Source organism: Topomyia yanbarensis, chromosome 3 (genome assembly GCF_030247195.1).
Source record: "Topomyia yanbarensis strain Yona2022 chromosome 3, ASM3024719v1, whole genome shotgun sequence".
In the NCBI taxonomy this organism is placed as follows: Eukaryota; Metazoa; Arthropoda; class Insecta; order Diptera; family Culicidae; genus Topomyia; species Topomyia yanbarensis.
The window spans coordinates 369336581-369349171 of NC_080672.1; the positions used below are offsets into that span (position 1 = coordinate 369336581).

General features: G+C 39.4%; 2 protein-coding genes across 5 annotated transcripts in view; both read left to right on the forward strand.

Moving 5' to 3' along the window:
• LOC131690239 (spectrin alpha chain) overlaps nt 1–12591 on the forward strand; it is a 46208-nt gene that overhangs the window by 2729 nt on the left and 30888 nt on the right. The window lies entirely within an intron of this gene.
• The window catches only part of LOC131690241 (protein sarah), a 28860-nt gene that overhangs the window by 2717 nt on the left and 13552 nt on the right, over nt 1–12591 (forward strand). The gene's annotated exons all lie outside the window — the stretch shown is intronic.

The following is a 12591-nucleotide window of genomic DNA, read 5'->3' on the forward strand; positions in this document are numbered from 1 at the left end:
TACCATTAGAATGAGTCTAGTTAAAGTGATCGAACCAGCGTCGGGGCCTACGTTGTATACTCTATGTCTATGTCTGTCCGAATGTTCGATGGCATGATATACCACGACAAATTAATTAAATTAGTTATGGAATTTGTGTTTCGACTTCGTCTCATCAGAATCCGACATTAATTTAGTGACAGGACTAAGCTAGCATCTGATTGACGCTAGCTGCAAAAACCGAAAGCACTGGATATTTGTGTTTCTGAGGAAACGTGATGTCCCGCAAGAAAACGGAGCTCTGATTAAGTTGATGAGAATTAATGAAATCGTAACTTGTTTTTGCTTAGCAGCACGTAGGACTAGTGGTTTACTCAGAAACACAAATAGTGTTTTCGTTTTTAGGAGCTAGCTGCCTAATCCGGCGCTAGTTTAGTCCTGCCACTAATTTAGTGTCGGATTCTGATGAGACGAAGTCGAATCGTAAATTTCATAACTAATCAAGCTCTTTACGCGCAAAGATGGTTGTAAAAAATTTTCTCCTCAGTGGAGAAAAATAGTTTTTATCTAAATTTTCTCCACTAAGTAGAAATATAGCATAACTACATATATTCCTTAACAAAATCATAAGCTAAGAATTCTATGGTTTTAGGAAAGGCGCAGATCTCGTTAGTGGGTTATCGGTTGTTTATGCCTTGACATTTCTTAGTCGAATTTAGGAGTTTAGGAATTTACAAAATAACCCTAAAAGTTACAAATTCCCAGCATGAAATCCGGAAAACCAAGGTATAAAATAAAAAGGTATAAAATTCACGAATCGGTTCAGGTGTCAAGACATCGTTGAACCGACAATTTACTAATCTGGAGCTTTAGCGATACAGGAAATTCGAGGAACTGAACACCAAAATTTTTGGGGCTACCATGATCTCAGAATTCAGAAACCCTTGAATCATTTCGGCTAGCCTGATGGGGCTGCTGTCCGGCCTGAATACTTCAGGAACAAAATGAAGATACACATAGGATTCGTCAGAAACGGCCACCGTCGGATGCAATAAAACTTAAATCCCAATAGGACAGGTGCCAGCCAAACGATAGCTTTTGGCGGCCAAGTGAGCGTACAATAGTAATTATAGGAAGAAGCCGCAGTCGAAAACGAGGTGCACGACCCTAAAAAATGCTCATGTTAAGCCGAATAGCTATCATTAAGCTTGAATATTTCGCAAATATGCTCAGCATGAACAGCTGGAAGCTACACGATGCGCACTGATCGATAACGTCATAGAGAAGAGCCCGAACGCAATGAAACAAGTCTAGGAAGTGCACTTTCAAACAAGACTATCTCGAGTTCGCGTGTGCGAATATGAAAATGGCTACGCGAAAACAGAATCACTCTATTTTTTACCGCCAAAAACGTGACACGGAACATTTGCTGAAGATGTAAATGAAGCTTATTTTTACGGAAGTCGCCTTAATCCAGTACGACCACGTCAGGAATTCAGTGTTGATAACGAGATTTGTGTTAAGAAAACGAGTAAACCGGCCAATTTTCTCCCGCCTGACCCTGGAGTACAAAACAATACGGATTTGCATAGAGCTATTTCAGATAAACGAATTATTAAAAAAAATAGAAACATACTTTGTGGACTGACATTGCACTTGATGACAAAAATTACTCACCACTCCGAGCCGTTGGACGACTGTTTGGTGGCGACAATAACCGCCATCACCCTGTAACCGATGACTCGCATAGTTTGGAAGATTCGAAGGTCTTAGCGACGGCTCGAAGTGGGCAGCAGTAAAAGAGTGCAAGCTATGCCGCATATGTCTTCGCAAACACAACGGTTTCTGTAAGCAGCAAAGACGCGTAAGGTAAAAAAATTATCGGAGCAGATCAGCCTTCGTATCTCGCACGGAGCTCAATGACGTACAACCTTTCTAGTATCCACACTGTCTCTTCGTTGCGAATACCGCAGATATTACTGGTTTCCAGATTGCAGAAGTATACGTACCTGTCGGGACTACCACCCGAAGAATATCGTGATATCAGACCATGTCCAAGTAGGCTTACGAAGTAACCCCAAAGGATTCCAAAACTTTGAAAATTCGAAAAGGAAAACACCGACTCTTGTGTATCGGCTCCATTTACCAAAAAAACTGGTTTCCTCACTGTTTTTTAATGATGTAGCTGTAGTGTTAGGCTCCGGGTGCAAGCTCATGATTGCCGACGATCTTAAGCTGTACTTAATCGAGGACTGTCGCCGACTGCAAGCACTATTGGATCGTTTTGTGAAGTGGTGTCGAAAGAAGACCTTTACGGTAAACATTGCACAATGCTCCCCAATGACGTTTCTTAGGATGAACGATCCGTTAATCTTTAATTACAGAATCGAAGGGGTTGCGCTACAGAGAGTCAATGGAATCGGTGATCTGGGTGTAATTCTTTCGCAAAACTGTCTTTCAATTTTCATATGACCAACATAATTGCGAAAACAAATCAGCAGTTGAGATTCACGAGATTTCACAGATCCGTACTGTCTAAAATCCTTATACTGCACATTGCTCAGACCAATCCCCGAGTTCGTCTCGCCGGTTTGGCATCCACATCACCTAACTTAGCATTTAAAATTGGAATGCTCACAAAAAAGGTTCATACACTTAGCCTTTGGGAACTTGCCTTGGCGTGATCCGCCAAATTTACCACCGTATCGTGAGCGTTGCCATCTGCTCAATCCGGAGACCTTAAAATGTCGTCGTAGTATTCAGCAAGCTACTACCTTGGTTAAAATATTAAACGGAGAATGTGATACGCCCGAATTTCTGTCCCGCTGCGTTTTTCGAGTAGCGAGAAGAACACGAGATACATCATTATTATTGCCGATGTCCCATCGGACACCTTTTGGATTCCACGAACCACTGTCTTCAATGATTCGGAACTATTCTCGTGCAAACAATGCACAGTGGTCCAGATCGCTAATTTAGGAGGAATTTTTACTTTCTGACAAACCTGTATAATTTAGCCGTATCATGTCTTAGGATGAATTTGTGTACTTTAGAAGATGCTTCTTTTTATTGGAATAGTTATTAGGGTGGTTCTAATTTATCTAAAATACGAAAATAAACTTTTTACTGATGAAAGATAGAGCTCCACAGTCTTCCACAAAGTTGTAAAGTAACTTATTTTGAATAAATTTGTTGAACATATTAAAGCTCTATCTCTTTTAGTTTTTGTTATACAAGAAATTTAAAAAAAAAGATTAGGGTGTTCCTGAAAAAAACGTTTTTTTAGTATAACTTTCGTATCTTTTACTTTTTGTTAACACAACCTTTGAACAGCTTATTGAAAACTTCAAGCCGAGTATTTTTCTCCAAGACACCGAAGGTCTAACTTTTTTCTTTAAAAAGTTATGGACACTTTTCGTTAAAAAATAGCCTATTTCAAGGCTCAATATCGCTGATGCGGGCACCTAAAATTGAATTCTGTTTCCACCACATGAAAGACCATACTTATTAGTATATTTGAGCAAAAATTGGCGAATACGATATTTTTTTAAAATTTGCAATTTAGATTTAAAGTTTGTAGTTTTGCAGGTTCAACGCATTAAAGCATTTACACACATATCGTTGTATTATGAAAAAAGCCACTTTCAAATATCATTCTCTCATCGCAGCAAGCTTTGCATAAGTGAAACGACTGTCAAAAAAGGTTTCTGATTTTATTCGTTTTAAATAAAACTAGTAAATATGGATATTAGTCGAAGAGAGTTGGCGAATTTGCTTATTGCTGGTAAAAAGACAGATGAACTGCTTAAGTTCATTACAAGTAGTAATCCAAATGTAAAATTGAGACTTGTTAGTGCTCGGAAGAAAATAAAAATCTTCATGTTGGAATTTAGAAGGTTGTGGATTCGGAGTAAGCGCACGCAAATTCAGTTTGAGCTGGAAAATTTTGTGTGGCTTGAAGGAAAGCTAAGATTCGAAGTCGAAGGTAAAGGTAAAGGCCGAAAGAGGAAACCATTTTCCGAAATATGTCGCAGAGCCAAAATAAAAAGATTAGGAAAGTTGCGCGATAAGTATTCCACGGAAGAACTTGGTTTAGCGTCAGCCGTCAACGCTAATTCTACTGGTTTCCGTTTAGTTGGCAGACAAATCGAACGATTGTCGAAAAGTCCCGTCAGATCTACCGTAGAGAATTTAGGATCTATGGCTGTCCCGATTGCAGAAGCGTTTACTGCGGAGGAGGCACTTAGATTTATTTGTGAAAATGATTTTTCTAAGGCGCAGTACCAAAACATACGCAGCTCAGTTATGCAGAAGGGTTTGGACATTTATCCCGCGTATAATAAAATAGTAGAAGAAAAGAAACTATGCTATCCGATCGGTATGTACTATTCTCAAAAATTCGTCCCTGAATCAACAATTTTTTTCAGGAATTTCTGTTCAGCCTTCTTGTGCGTATGTTCCCCTTCAAGCTCTTGTTAACCATACCGTGGAACGACTCATCTCGTTTCTGAATATTGGAGTTCTACCACTGCATCCTGAGGATAATACGTTTGTTATCTTTAAGTGGGGCTGCGATGGAAGCAGCAACCATTCCCGGTAGGCAACATTATTTTTCTTCTAAACTTTGACTGACAGTATCTTTTCCACTTGAACATAGATACAAGCAAATGTGCGTTGACGAAGATGAAAATGGAGAACTATTCGAGTATAACGATTCGCATATATTTGCTCTATCTATAGTACCTTTACGTGTAGTTAGTCGCCGGAAAGATGAGTCAAGAGATTGCATTCTTTGGAATAATGATTTTCCATCTTCAGTATCCCTGTGCCGACCAGTAAAATTAATTTTCAAGAAGGAAAATCCTGAACTAACAAAGGATGAAGTTGCCGCGATGAACAAGCAAATCGATGAATTAGTCCCGACTATAGTAAATGTTAATATGCGCAAGATTCCGATTAGTTCAAGCTTCATATTTTCCATGGTTGATACGAAGGTAGTGAATGACGTAACAGGCACACCGTCTCAAGCGTGTTATATATGCAAACGCTCCGGAAAGCGATTGAATGATCCTTTACTGGAAGCCAGCGATCCACCGGATAGTTTATATGTTTTTTCACCTTTACATGCATTAATACGAGCAATGGAGTTACTATTGAATATTGCTTACCGTTTAGCTCTAGCAAAACCGCGTTGGCGCGTAGGCAAAAATACCAGCGAGCTTAAGGAACGACAAATAAAAATTCGACAAGCGTTACGTGACCGTTTAGGTCTTCGTATCAGCGAACCTTTGCCAGGTGGCGGAAATTCTAACGATGGTAACACAGCTCGAAAATTTTTCAGAAACCGAGATGTCGTTGCAGAAGAAACCGGGTTGGACGAAATGTTGCTAGAACGTATGTATGTGCTATTAACAATCATCAACAGCAAATTGGGAATTAACGCGGATGCTTACCGGAGTTACGCCGAAGATACACGATTGCTTTATGTACGCCTGTATGGTTGGTACGCTCTCTCACCAACCGTGCATAAACTCCTGGTCCATGGAGGAAGCATTATTCAACATAACATGCTGCCAGTAGGTATGTGCAGTGAAGAAGTTCAAGAAACCAGGAATAAAAGTATTCGCAGATTCCGAGAATTCCACGCACGCAAATTCGATCGACTCGTCAATCTTGATGACGTTTTCAAGAGACTTCTTGTTTCATCAGATCCTAAAATTTCTCTTAAATGTAAACGTCGAATTCAACGAGCACCGCTGGATATACCTGAAAATGCAATGCATCTACTTTTGAATTAATTGGCATTGAATAAATTCTCCTTATATAAATCATAAATTATTGTCATAGCCAAATTATTTTTAATGAACACATTCTGTATTGTTGATATGTAAGCAAAACAGAAAAGGAAATACAAAGGCTTTAGGCAATTTCTTTTATGTCGCTATGCGATAAAATTTAAAACTTTGGTTAGTAAATTTAAAATTACATGCTTAAAAAAAATAATATTTTCCAATTTTTGCTCAAATATACTTAAAAGTATGTTCTTTTCTATGGTTCAATCCGAACTTACTTTTATTTGCCCCAATCAGAGATAATGACATTTGAAAAAGGGCTATTTATGAGCGAAAAGTTTCCATAACTTTTGAAAGTATAAAGTTAGACTTTCAGAGTTATGAAAAAACGTGGATTGAAGTTTTCTAAAAGCTGTTCAAAGGTTGTTTTAACAAAATATAAAATTTCTTTCGAACATTAACAAGTCTCAATTTTACATTTGGATTACTACTTGTAATGAACTTAAGCAGTTCATCTGTCTTTTTACCAGCAATAAGCAAATTCGCCAACTCTCTTCGACTAATATCCATATTTACTAGTTTTATTTAAAACGAATAAAATCAGAAACCTTTTTTGACAGTCGTTTCACTTATGCAAAGCTTGCTGCGATGAGAGAATGATATTTGAAAGTGGCTTTTTTCATAATACAACGATATGTGTGTAAATGCTTTAATGCGTTGAACCTGCAAAACTACAAACTTTAAATCTAAATTGCAAATTTTAAAAAAATATCGTATTCGCCAATTTTTGCTCAAATATACTAATAAGTATGGTCTTTCATGTGGCGGAAACAGAATTCAATTTTAGGTGCCCGCATCAGCGATATTGAGCCTTGAAATAGGCTATTTTTTTTAACGAAAAGTGTCCATAACTTTTTAAAGAAAAAAGTTAGACCTTCGGTGTCTTGGAGAAAAATACTCGGCTTGAAGTTTTCAATAAGCTGTTCAAAGGTTGTGTTAACAAAAAGTAAAAGATACGAAAGTTGTACTAAAAAAACGTTTTTTTCAGGAACACCCTAATCTTTTTTTTAAAATTTCTTGTATAACAAAAACTAAAAGAGATAGAGCTTTAATATGTTCAATAAATTTATTCAAAATAAGTTACTTTACAACTTTGTGGAAGACTGTGGAGCTCTATCTTTCATCAGTAAAAAGTTTATTTTCGTATTTTAGATAAATTAGAACCACCCTAATAACTATTCCAATAAAAAGAAGCATCTTCTAAAGTACACAAATTCATCCTAAGACATGATACGGCTAAATTATACAGGTTTGTCAGAAAGTAAAAATTCCTCCTAAATTAGCGATCTGGACCACTGTGCAATGCCTTTGATTTTGATAGTTCCTCGAAAATATTTCCAGGCAGAATAAGAATATTGCGGTTACTATGATGATTATGTATATTAAGAAATGTAATTTTACTTGATCTAACCTTACGAAAAGATAGTGGTTTTACAGCCATTTCAGGTTGGTGCCTAATAGAGGGTTAACTCAAATTTAGACTATTATCTCTGATGATGAATAACTAGAGAACTAAAAGGACTTTTAATTGGCATGGATATTGGATTATGCCAATATCGGAGACGGAGTCAAAAGTTATGAAGTAAGGCGAAACGAACCGATCGCAGTCAAGACCCTTGGGGGGTAGTCCATTTACGCCAATTGTACCGGTAAAGAAGACGACGGCGATTATGTAAACTTACACGGAGCGCGAAGGTGTGAGTGTTGGTAGGAGAACGATGATCTTCACAGAGCGATGAAATCTTACTTAACCCCCAAGCTGGTCATCAAACCAAACAAGCTGCTTCACTCTCAGAACGATCAACGGGCTTAGTCATTGTTAGAATCCCTAACCTATCCACTGCATAACAGCTTCGAATCCGGGCTGCTCTGGAGATACGATCACCGATGGGTTTCAAGCGATGGAAATGTTTCGAAAACCGTTTGAGCACGAATCCAGTACTGGCCGAGACTCACGAGTAGAAAGTTCAAGAACATGTCAAGAATTTGGCACCTACCTTATATTCGTTGTGGTGAACCCAAATATATCGGATAAGTTTTGCCTAGTGTGGGACGCAGCTGCCACCGTCTATGGTGTTTTTTGAAACTCAGTCCGCTTGAAAGGTCCAGATAACCTAAAATTGCTGTTGTCGGTGCTGATCCGTTTCCGTTAGTTCGTGTGGCAGTATGCGGCAGCATCAAGGAGATGTTTCACCATGTTTCAAACGCGAAATTCTCCGTACATTGACAATGGTGTTGATTTCGCACCTGCTGATGGTTTTGAAAGTTCTGCAGAAAATATGCAGAACATCGATCGATTGGGATGACCCTAGAGAAGACACGCAATTCGAGAAATGGTTATCGTGGCTCGTGACCGTCTTGCCGAAGATACGATCTGTTACCGAACGTCAGCTATCGTAAAGGTTGAGGTGATAAGGCACACATTTGTGGACGTGAGTGAGACCGATTTTGCGGTAGTCGTCTATCTTCGATTGCGTGAGAGACTCACCGTTGAAAGCATCGAAAACGCTACTCTTGTTTTCCTGTTTGCCGCTACTCTTGAAATTCCTGTCCAACCAGAAGTTCGAGCTGCAAGCGGTCCTACTCGGTATCCGTTTGGTCGGTACCATCACTGTCCATCATGGTTAGCAAGCAGCACTTTTGGATAGATTCCAAGGACGTGTTATGCTGGCGTAGATCCGACCACTAGTGATATAGCCCATTCGTTACGTTTCGCGTCAGTGAAATTTTAGAGTCGACGGAAGTTGACGAGTGGCCAACAATCGAAGCAGAACGTCACCGATAAATGGACAAAGTGGACGCGTTTTCCTAATCTGCCGCCGAGTCAACGAATCATCAACGAAGCTCTACAACGCTATCGTGTTCCTCGTTTAAAACCCAGTCCGAAGAAAATGCCTCCAGCAATGGATGATCTTCTACATTCTCGTCTGGTCGCTTTCAACCGCCCGTTCACTTACATAGGGGTTCGATCCTGGTCCTTGTTAGACGACACTCAGAAAAACGGCGGGGGCTCTCGTCACTTGCCCAACCAATCGCGCCATCTACCTGCATATTGATTACCGATTCTTGCGTGATGGAAATTCGAAACGACATGGCTAGGAGTGGAATACCTCACGAGAAGTACTGCAGAACGCGATGGTTGGGTTGGAAAGCATTGTCAGCTCACCGCCATTGACAGACATTTCCGTTGATGACGATGAATCCCCCGTGTTAACGCCTATTCATTTCATGTTAGGGTCAGCAAATGGTTTTAGATCATTGGTATGGGTACAGCAAGAAATGCTAGACTCAATCACAGTATCTGACAGGCCTATTTTGGAAGCAATGGGTAAGTGATTATCTGCCCGTGATCACCCGCAGAATCAAGTGGTTTACTCCAGTGAAGTCGATCCCCATTAGTGACATTACCGTCGTTATAAATCCAAAGTTTGGTCGAAACTACTTGTCCAGTGGTACGATCCATGCAACGCAACGTGCCCCTGTTGGGCAGGTTCGTCACGCTACAGTACAGACAGCTGCTAGTGGAATTTACGAGTTTCCAGCAGTATCACTAGCGGTGCTCGACGTAGGCGTTGAGGCGAATACGTTGTATATGCAAAGAAAAAACAATGCAAAGAGTGGCAGCGAGCTAGGGAATGCTGATCCCTCAGACCCGGGGAAAACAATCGGTTCAGCCAAATGGATGTTAAAACAGATGGAGTATCGGTTGCAAGAAAATCCGGAGCATTTTTTTTTTTCCATACGTTTATTTGACACGGCATTTGCAAAAGCTTTTTACGCCAGTTTCTTTTTTTTACATAGCACGTTACAAAAATCCTTAAGACTAATTTTAACTATACTAGTACTTTGTCTAAAACTAACACTGAAATCACTTTATTGTTTGCTTTTTTCCTTACATTGTTGTATTTCATACTGATCTAGTATTTTCGGGTGTATTTATTTACTTTTTTTCTGTTATTGTCCAAATTTAAAAACTAAATATTCTAGGACACTTTAATTGGTGAATGATTAGCCTTGGATGAGAGTATGAGGAGACGAATTTAATTAAATTTTGACAGACGCTGTTTTTAGAAAATGATAGATAAGTTCCATGTATAGAGGATCGCGATATGCCAGGATGTCTCTAACAGGAACATGGATTGGTCTTCCTCGGACTTGTAAAGAATCTACTAATTGTGATCTGGCTTCACGATATTCAGTGCAGGACCAAACAACATGCTCAATGTCATGGTAACCTTCTCCACAAGCACAATGATTACCCTCAGCGAGCCCAATACGACGGAGATGCGCATCTAAAGTATAATGATTGGACATGAGCCTAGACATCACACGGATGAAGTCCCGACTTACATCCAATCCTTTGAACCATGCCTTCGTTGATACTTTAGGGATAATTGAGTGTAGCCATCGTCCCATATCTCCATTGTCCCAAGATGTTTGCCAACTAGCAAGTGTCCTCTGTCGAGAAGCGCTATAAAATTCATTGTAAGCGATGGGTCTTTCATATATTTCACCATCTAGTGCACCAATCTTGGCTAAATTATCAGCTTTCTCATTGCCCGCAATAGAGCAATGGGCGGGGAGCCACACTAGGGTAAATTTATAACATTTTCTTGTCAGGTTACTCAGAGATTCTCGTATCTTCCCCAAAAAGAATGGATCGTGATTATCAATCCTCTTTGAGCGTAGAGCTGCAATTGTGCTGAGACTATCAGTGAGGATAAAGTAATGGTTCGGGGGTAAAGTATTAATTATTTGAAAACTATAGTGAACTGCTGCTAGTTCCGCTATATAAACAGAGGCGGGTTCTGCAAGTTTGAGAGAAATTGAAAAATTATTGTTGAAAATACCGAAACCAGTGGCCTCACTGATTCGTGACCCATCAGTGTAAAACATTTTAAGGCAGTCTATGTGTTGATATTTACTTGTGAATATTTTAGGGATCTCCCGCGAGCGTAGATGATCCGGAATTCCACGAATCTCTGCTTGCATGGACGTGTCGAAGAATAAAGTGGATTCAGGAATATCTAGTATATTGACGTATGTGGGAACATACCTAGTAGGCGTTATTTCTTGTGACATGTGATTGAAATACACTGTCATGAATCTGGTTTGGGGTTGAAGCTCGACAAGTCTTTCAAAATTTTCAATTACCAGTGGGTTCATTACCTCACATCGGATAAGTAAACGAGAAGAGAGATCCCAGAATCGGTCTTTTAAAGGAAGAACTCCCGCTAGTACTTCAAGACTCATCGTATGGGTCGACTGCATGCAACCTAAGGCAATTCGTAAACAGCGATACTGTATCCGTTCCAGTTTAATAATGTGAGTATTCGCAGCTGAACGGAAACAGATGCACCCATATTCCATTACTGAAAGTATTGTTGTTTGATACAATCTTATCATGTCACTTGGATGAGAACCCCACCATGATCCAGTTATTGTTCGCAGAAAATTTATCCTTTGTTGGCATTTCGTTATTAGATACCTAATGTGGCCTCCCCATGTGCCTTTAGAATCGAAATCCGGAGCATATAAGCAAAACATTCCCGTATACTAGTATACATTCTGGGCGTACCTTTGCTTTCTCTGGATAAAAAATGAATTTATTCCTGGAATTTTATATATTTTTCGTTTTTTTATCTAGCGAGCAGATCAACAGTTTGCTTGCGACCATATTTGGCATGCAGATTCAAAGAACTGCTCATGCTTAAAGGAAGAAATAAATCTTTATGTTTCTGGCAAACTACTGTTGAACAAATATTGTTCCAAAGACGACGGAGTCGGTGGTGTGGTCTTTTGCTCTCAGTCAACAGCAACCGGGAAATCACAGCAGACCAAGATGATGATGATGACGATGATGTGCTCAATACTCAGACTATGCGAGGGGACATTGCGAAATCCTTTCGTTGGAATTGTAACAATAGTAAATGGATAAGAATAGGGTTACCATCCGTTGAATTTGATTTTGTATTATATTTGAGTGAATGCGGCTTTCGAGGTAATGATATATTCAGGCAAGTTGTTTATCCGAGTTTATGGCATTCGGGTAAATTATCCATTCTGATTAATGACATCCGGGTAAATGATTTTCGGGCGAACATTATTCGGAGAAATGACATTCGGGCGAATGACATTCGGGTGAATGTTGTAGAACCCTATAATTAATGCACACAAATTCGATGCCGAATGATAAAATATACACGTATTCATAATTATGCCAAATGAACATTATGCCAACCGAAAGCATGTGTCACTGTTATGCCAAATAAACATTATGCCAAATGAACTCATGTCAAACGACGTGCTACCATTAAAAAGCCTGTCCAATGTCAATATTTCAACATTCGAGAAAAAACACAGTCCATTAACATCGATGAATGGATAGATAGACCGTAGAACCCAAACTAATCCCTGCATCCATAACGGAGCAAACTTTTTGATTCTTGCGCAAGAATCAGTAGTGAGTAGAAACTAGGGATGATGACTAACAATCGATATAACGATTACTTTCGCAGGGCAGATCAATTATATTATGTCATGGTGCATAGCTCCGACCAATTGATGGAGATGATGATTTTCATAATGGCGTTCGAATGTGCTGTGTAGCGACCCTTCCTATTTGATACTAGTTCAACCATCGAACGAGAAAGAACTGCAAAAACTAGCACACGTGTACGTTTTCCAACTTCTTCACGATAAATTCCGTTGCTTCGTTTCTATTGATCGATAAAGGTTGCGTAAATGTCACTGTACATGT